The sequence below is a fragment of the Aedes aegypti genome, unplaced genomic scaffold, assembly GCF_002204515.2.
Source record: "Aedes aegypti strain LVP_AGWG unplaced genomic scaffold, AaegL5.0 Primary Assembly AGWG_AaegL5_hic_scaff_1722_PBJ_arrow, whole genome shotgun sequence".
Taxonomy (NCBI): Eukaryota; Metazoa; Arthropoda; class Insecta; order Diptera; family Culicidae; genus Aedes; species Aedes aegypti.
In genome coordinates, this window is record NW_018735182.1 from 11,192 (window position 1) to 19,153 (window position 7,962).

A 7,962-nucleotide genomic window follows, 5' to 3' on the forward strand; every position below is an offset into this window, starting at 1 on the left:
ATTGATCTCATGACCGCATGAGCCGCAGGCACCTGCATGAAGCGGCTGCTGATGTGAAGTCAAAATTTGAACGGAAGGCCTTGGGTTTCACGATTTGTGGTTTTGTGCATTTTAGAGCAAGCTTGAAAGTAAGAAAACATAATTTCAATAGAAATAATTCTGGATAAATCCTTCACAAAATGCAATTACTTGTAAAATCCACGAGGCAAAACTTGAAACACCACGCTGCTGCCACCATATTTTCGGTAAACATTTCAAGAGTAATTTGACGTTTAGGATCGTTAGTTTTCCATATGATATTTCAGTCGATTGGTGAATGATTTTTGATTAGGGGCATGGTATAAAACAAAATCCGTCAATTATTGGATGTTACTCATTTGTGGTGTCTTAATTCAACTGTCTACTTATTGTCATACGGAATCCCAGTAAAAGTCATTTCAGGATTGGATGATTTTTGTTCAGTAGTCGGTGGATGTGTCATATTCTTCAATAGTCATTCAAAATAAGGAATATGAATATATACGGCCATGTGTATTACAAATCATTCAATATAAGGAAGGAGCTTTCGTTCAGTGTATGCTCAGCTGTTATTTACGTTTTGAAACGTCAAAAAAAAATGCGAAATAACATTTGGAATCACAAGAAGCGGTACTTTGGTTTTTTCCCTGCCATCCCGGGTGTAATCAGGCATAAATCTTCTCGGATCAAATCATCTCGGAAGTTAATCCCAGCCCGCGTATCAATGAGCCCGGTCTGTAGGGTTCCAGGTTTGATAGCTGGCTCTTTCTGTATGAAAAGTCTGAACGTTTTGTGTTGATCGCCATGACATGTTGTGTTTTTCATTCACAGGGAATCGTGAGATACAAACCTGCTGAAAATTAACGGTCCTGCATTAGTCTAGAAGACGGCGGTTTCAATAGAGGCCACAACGCGAGCATCTTCACAGGCCGGAAGAGCCTGCCCCGATGGAGAGGGTAAAACCAAGAAAACAAGCTCCAGGGTACTGACAACGCGATGGACATCGTCTCGTAACTGGACAGTTCGGCGTTGGTGATGTGTTCCGCCGGTCGATAAAACTGCAGCAAAAGTACGACAAGGAATGCGTTTTTTCAACTCGCCGCTGTGTGGACAAGGATTTGTCGGGTTTGCGACCAGCCACTACCGGAGCGGCTGGAATACATTTTGCGAACAATATCTTCCCGGAGATTGATCATATTCTGGATGTACCGATACAGGAGCGAAAATATCTTCGAATGTGAAACGTTACGGGCTTCTTGCGGAGTGGTGGATGGTAGGACTTACTGGCAGAGTCCCGAGGCATACTGTGCGCATACGCCTGAGTTGAAAGTGGTGGTACCACGAGCACCGAAACGAAGCCAACGGACGCTAGATGATCTGCGAGTTGTCAACGACATGACCCTGATCAGGTGGGAATCGTAGTTCGATGGGGACACCCCTTTCCATACGTGTTCGAACCGTTCTACATCCCGGATAAATTACGGTGCCTGGCCTGGATCAAAAAGCTGTTCGATTGTTGAGAAGAGCTTGGTCTACAAATGTTGATGGCAATTTGGCATCCAGTTTGTTACGCGTAAGCTATAGAGGTGATCGGGGCAATATGAGCCACCTACGAAAACTTCAAGGATTGCATGGAAAAACTGGATAAACTAATGTAAAACTAAGAAATGCGCCAACGATCAGTGCCGGATTTAGGCTTCGTGGGGCCCGGGTCAAATCCTTAGACGGGGTCCTTAGTACAAAATGAGCCCGATACAGGAAAGTGTAGTATTGCGACAATAAAATAGCCGGAAAACTCCAGAAAAATATTATATTTCTCGAATTTTCACTATACTATACTCACATCGTGAATATTGCGTAAAATAAAGCACCGTATAAAATACTTGAAAGTTCGCACATAATGAAGATGAGATAATATTTTGACTGAATCGTTCTCAAAACAAATCCAAAATGAAAAATGTTTTAGTTGAAATCAAGACTAGATGGTTCATAGAGATTTAAATAACAATAGCCAAGATTATATAAATGTGTTTTTATTATTTCATATTTAATTTATTTTTTTATTGAACTTGAATGACAGTCGTTATTAATCAACTATTATATTTGTTGCGCAGATTTTTTTTTTTTCAAGTTTAAAGAAACGAACGATTGTCTAGCGTTACTTTCATCTGATATTCAACTAACTTTTGCGAATAAGGAGGAACTGTTTTCAGAAAAGTGCATGAGCTTCACTCTTGGTCCAACTGACAACTAAAATACTTGAATTAGCTATTTTAGCCTTTCTCAAGGCTCAAAACTTAGTCTCTTGTTTTATAATTTTGATGTTCCAGATAGGGGCAATGGGGGCAATATGAACATATGGGGCAAGGATCTCAAAAACAGTGTTTTAATGTCTAGTGTCATTATGACCTGCTAAAGGATGCTTCAAATAGCCACCACAATAAAATATTCGTTTAAACACTCAAGATATTTACGAAAAATGTACAAATTTGTCCTTCGTCATGAAAAGCTTATAATTTTGGCAGTTTTCAATTAAGCCTATGAGACAAATATATTTATTATTCTGGTAAATTTTACCAATACATTGAAAAACAATTTATTATTTTCAAGATGAAGGGGCGGGGCAAAATGAGCCACTTAGATTTAAGCAAAACAAACGATGTTTTGAACATAAAAATGCATTGCCTAAATATACCAGATTATTTTTTTACTGCATAGTCATCTTTATGCACCATTACAAGTGGAACACTTTGCTAGAAAATACGTTGAATCAAGTATCGCAATTTAGTACTAGTATAACATGGTCTGTTAACTATGTATTATGTATCTTTAACAAATAAACCGCTAGAATCAATAATTTCAAGCAAAGCTGATACAGTTTCCTTTGCAATAATGTACTCTTCATCACTAACTCTTCTCTATACTGTTTTGAATAAAAATCATTCGATTGAATGAGGTGGCTCATACTGCCCCGTAGGGTGGCTCATAATGCCCCGTAGAAAAACATGGTTTTCCAGAAAATTCCTGAAATAATTTTCATGTTGATGTTAACATTAATTATAGACGTAACATGGAAGATAGCATTTTATAAAATCACTTGCATTTAAACCATATTTTTGCTGTTTTTTATGCATTCAACGACGTATTCCTTAGGCGGCCCATATTGCCCCGATCACCCCTATTAACAGTTGTGAAGAACCATGCACACTTAGACCATATGCAGATGAAACTATGGTCTTTGTAAATAACCCACGAACCGAAATCTTGCCAATACTATAGTAAAATTACATCGATAATCTATCTATCCATTTGGGCTAGTAATTTGAGGATCGAAGAAATATAATTATATTTATATTCTTTAGATTTGGATAAAATTTATGGTAAATTCAGAGCCCTTAATGAAAATTACAATATTTAAACAAATTATTTGGACATGAGCCAAAATACTGGTGAATTCTAAGCTTTTGGTAAAAATGGCAATATCTAAACAAAACCTTTAAAATATCTGACACGCAAATGGAAAAGAGTACATCAGAATATGGAAACATCGAATTTTCTGTGGAATTTAAGATGTGTTTGATAGAATATTGTGCATTCAGATTAACTTTAGACCGAAGTTATTTTTTTTTTGCCCCCTTGGCATCCCCCCCCCCCCCTAATCCTGGCCTGCCAACGATTTTAAACCGTCTACAAAAATTTAAGTATACTAAAATCACTGAGCAGTGCAGTAAACGTGACCAAGTCAATGGTATAGCCTCCCCTATATAGGGTGCAGTACCACTTGAACACTTCCATCCCAGTAAACACAAACTCGTATACGATAGCGCATAAGAGTACAAATGTGGAGGCGATATACGTACATGCGCCATAAGGTTGCGTGCAAGATGTACGTATATCGCCTCCACATTTGTACTCTTATATCCCATCATATACGTTGGTGTGTTTACTGGGATGATTCACTTTGGCATGGGGGATTTTCTCGGCCGAATTGTCTGAAACTTTGCAATGAGAAGCGCATCAGTACGACGCACATTGTAGCCAAATATGAGCTTTGTTGCTCTAAAACAAAACCCATTGCCGAAGTGAAACATAAGTGCCAAGAATAGGATCCGGCTCCCTAGCATTGTCAAACTGTGAAACCCATCGTTCAACACAGAAGGTCGTAAGTAGTGATCCATTATAGGAGAGATTCGCGGAAGCTGACATTTTTGTCAAAGTGTGAGCCATAGGATTTCACCAAGGATTTATTCAGAAAGTCTTGCACTCTTGCAGACATTCTTTGAGACATTCTTCAAGAAAATTTTCTAAGAAACTATTCAGGACTTTTCCAGAGAATCGTAAAGTCATTTTTAACACATTATTGGCAAAATCCCTGAACGTATCGCTATAACAAATCTTCTAGAAATTGATGAAATTCTCTTACGACGATCTCTGAAAAGAGAAAGTCTTGAAGGTTTCTCTAGATAAATTGCTAAAATAATTAATGAAAAATAATCAATTGAATACCTGCATAGAATCTTCCAGGATTTTTCAGGGGCATTCTTTGTAAAATATCGAAAATAGTCCATAAAGAAAATACTGTGTAGAAATTTTCAAAATAATTGCTGTAGTATTTGCTAATGTGAAATTTGAAATGAAATTTTGAAGATTCCATGGAGGTTTTACTTAGAAAATTACTAGAGAATTGTTTAGAAGACGTGAAGGAGTAGTAATTCATGGATTAAATGAGACATTTCTAGAAAAAATATTGATGAATCACTGGTCGAATTGCTAGATGAATTTATAAAAAAAAGATCTTAATTGTTTTCTACTAATAATGCCTGGAAGAGTTTTAAAGCAATTCCTGAGGTGAACCATAAATTAATTCCAGAAGGAATTCGTATGAAACTGATTGGAGAAATCAGCGTATGAACTTTGCAAAACATTCTTGGGGATTATCTTGGAAGAACTTGTGTAAGAACAGATTCTTGAAAGAAAAAGTAACTACTAAAAAACAAAAATTGTTTCGTATTTCGCTACACAGTTGAACCGAGTTTTGAACTTACGCGGTACGTATCTTCCGCTTAAAAAATATCTGACTGTATTTATTATTATGTATTTAGTAGGAAGATAACAATAGAAACTAAAACCATCACTTAAACTCGTTATAATAACTATAGTAAAATAACTAACTATAGCAAAATTATAACGAAAGTAAGTAAGGACGTAAGCTGCTATATTCCACCTAATTTCATTTTGAAATAAATCTACAAATCTCTTAGTAGATGAAAAAACCGAATTTAGTACTCGAAGATTTATTATCATCATGGCTACAAATCTCTATTTGTATTACAAATAAAGTGCAGTTCAAAGATGTACTGGTAAATTTGACCTTCTTAACATTAATTGTTTGATAGAGAAAACATGTTTATTTTCAATGAGCAAACAAGACGGACACTCGATGGCTGGACCTTTTTTTTAAGTTGACGATTTTAGTTTTTGGGATTTTCTATTTACTACTAGCTACTAGCGACTGAGTGCCTTAAAAATAGGAGCTTGAAGACCTCTTGTTTGAAAGAAAAATAAATAAGAAAATAACACAAAACAGACAGGATCCAAAAAGAGACCAAGGAGGATTCAAGAAAACAAAACAAATACCTCTAGAATGCAACCTGGATTTCCACAAGGATAACCACATAAATGAACTTATAGATAATCAGGAATATTTTCAAAGATTCATCAGGAATTCCTCTAAAAGTTCATTCAGACATTTTTCAAGAAAGCCATAAGTCCTCTAGGATTCTATCCAGTGATTCTTCCATCGATTTCTCTAGACCATCCTCCAAGATTCTTGTTTAGACACCCTCTAAAATTTAATCAATAACTACTCCATAAATGCTTCTAGCAGTTTCTTAGGATTTCCTATAAAATGGTCTTTAAGGATTTCTTTAAGATTTCAACTAGGAATTTCTGTAACGATGTTTTTAGAATTTACTTCAAAAATACCTGAGATTTATTCAAGAAATCCTCCAGTAATTCATTGAAATTTTCCTAAGGAAGTCTTCACAGTTTTTTTCAGGCATTGTTCCAAGAGTTCTTCCATGAATGTCTGTAGGCAAGTGCCAAGGAAATTTTTCGGAAATTATAAGCGAAACTAAAATAAACGGTGTCATATTAAAAACAATCCTAAAGTAATCTGATGAAATTTGTGTGAATTCTATAGTTCCTTAATGAACAAGGATTTCTGAAAGAACTCCTGGACTTTTAAGAAAGTTTTAGAAGATATTCTAGATAAATTGCTAAGATAATTAAAAAAAAATAAATCAATCGTTCCTCGGAATAATATCTCGCTGGATTTTCTACAGAAATTCCTCGAAAAACATCGGGCAAAATCCCTAAAGAAATTTGTATAGAACTTAAAGAAAGATTCAGGTTCTTTATGATGAATCTCAAGTTGAATTTATTGGAAATTTCCTGGAAGAGTTCTTAACTTCCTCGTGTAACCTCTCAAGGAAATTTGGATTTCTGAGAGCAAACTTGAATAATTTTTTTAAGGAATGGAATTCATATAAACACGCGGAGGAAATCTTACAAATGGGTTAATTCTACGAGTGGCGTCCGTGTCGTATAGCGAGGTGACAATTCTCGACTCGAGTGAAGTGACTCGCCGTACAAATCAAATGGAGAGTCACTTCATTCGAGTCGAGAATTGTCACCTCGCTATACGACACCGACAATTGTCACCTCACGCCACTCGTAGAATTAATCCAAAAGTTTCTTGTAAAAATCCCTCCGCTTCTTTCGAAACCTTTGTAGATTGATTCCCTAAAATAACAACTAAAGAATTCGGTCGAAGGGTTGGTGGAAAAATTATTGGAGGAAATCCTAGGATAGTCTTAGAAAAACATTCAAAGTAATACCCGAGGAAAATACTGGAGGTAGGTAATAGCGAAAGGAAGGAATTCCTCTAAGCATCATTTGGAAATTTTCTGCTTTAAATTCTGGCAAAAATGACTAGAACAATTTTTGTAGAGATCCCTGAAGGAGCTCCTGAAAGTATTCTAGATGAAATCTCTGGAGAAATTACTAGAAAAATTTATGAAGCTTTTTCCCCAGGAAACTGCGACGAAATTACATCAAGGTTTGCTGCAAGGATAAGGGTACATTTAAAAATTTTATAACACTGAATGGAGTGGTTGGTTGGCTATACTCATGATGTTACGGCTCATACAAAATTTGCAGAACATTTATACGAAAAGTGTACGAGGGAGTGGATAGGGGTTTAAAGTGGCCTGTTTTGGCCTTAGCAAATATCTGAATGAACCCCAATAATGAAAGAAAATGGTAGACACTATTGGTATATTTTTGATGGAAGGTCAAAATAACCTTCCATTAAAAATATACTTTTTAGCGACTTTTATTAAAATAGACACCAAGTCCCTAATAAGAGACATGTTACCAGCCCTGCTAAATATAGTGACTATACGTGAGAAGAGCTTTTCACTTAGAATGCATCCTCAGTCACTGTAATCTCTTTCCTTTAGGCATAAATAATGAATACTTATCTTAATAACACTTGTCTCTTAAAGTTTTGTCTTCGGATGTATCGATACTGGATCAAAACCTACCTTTGGCTTTCAACTTCAAGTTCCGCACAATACAACACAAACATTCGCAAGAGTCGATGGATACCGAAGCGTTCCGGAAACTGTTCGAATTCCATTCATGCAGCATGTCGTCTGTTCCAAGCGTTCCAAGCATATAACTGGAAAGTTGAAGACTAATTCTTCAATAAAAACAATCATTGTTTTACGTTGTCCTTTTTTGTGATGTTTCCTGCTGCTCTTGTCCAGCACGCGGTGTTCCGCGGGCAATGTTGTGATTTATCGCAGCAGTACTTTCAGAGACGTTAAAGTTCTGAGACACTTCGGACGGATGTTTCAGTGCTTCAATCTTGGTGCCAAT

General features: G+C 36.3%; 1 long non-coding RNA gene across 1 annotated transcript; it reads left to right on the forward strand.

Annotated features, from left to right (window-relative positions):
• Positions 1-590: 590 nt before the first annotated feature.
• On the forward strand, positions 591-2,145 carry LOC110680657. Its single transcript, XR_002502960.1, has 2 exons — positions 591-788; positions 850-2,145. It is a non-coding gene; the product is annotated as an uncharacterized LOC110680657 (long non-coding RNA).
• The last annotated feature ends 5,817 nt before the right edge of the window (positions 2,146-7,962 follow it).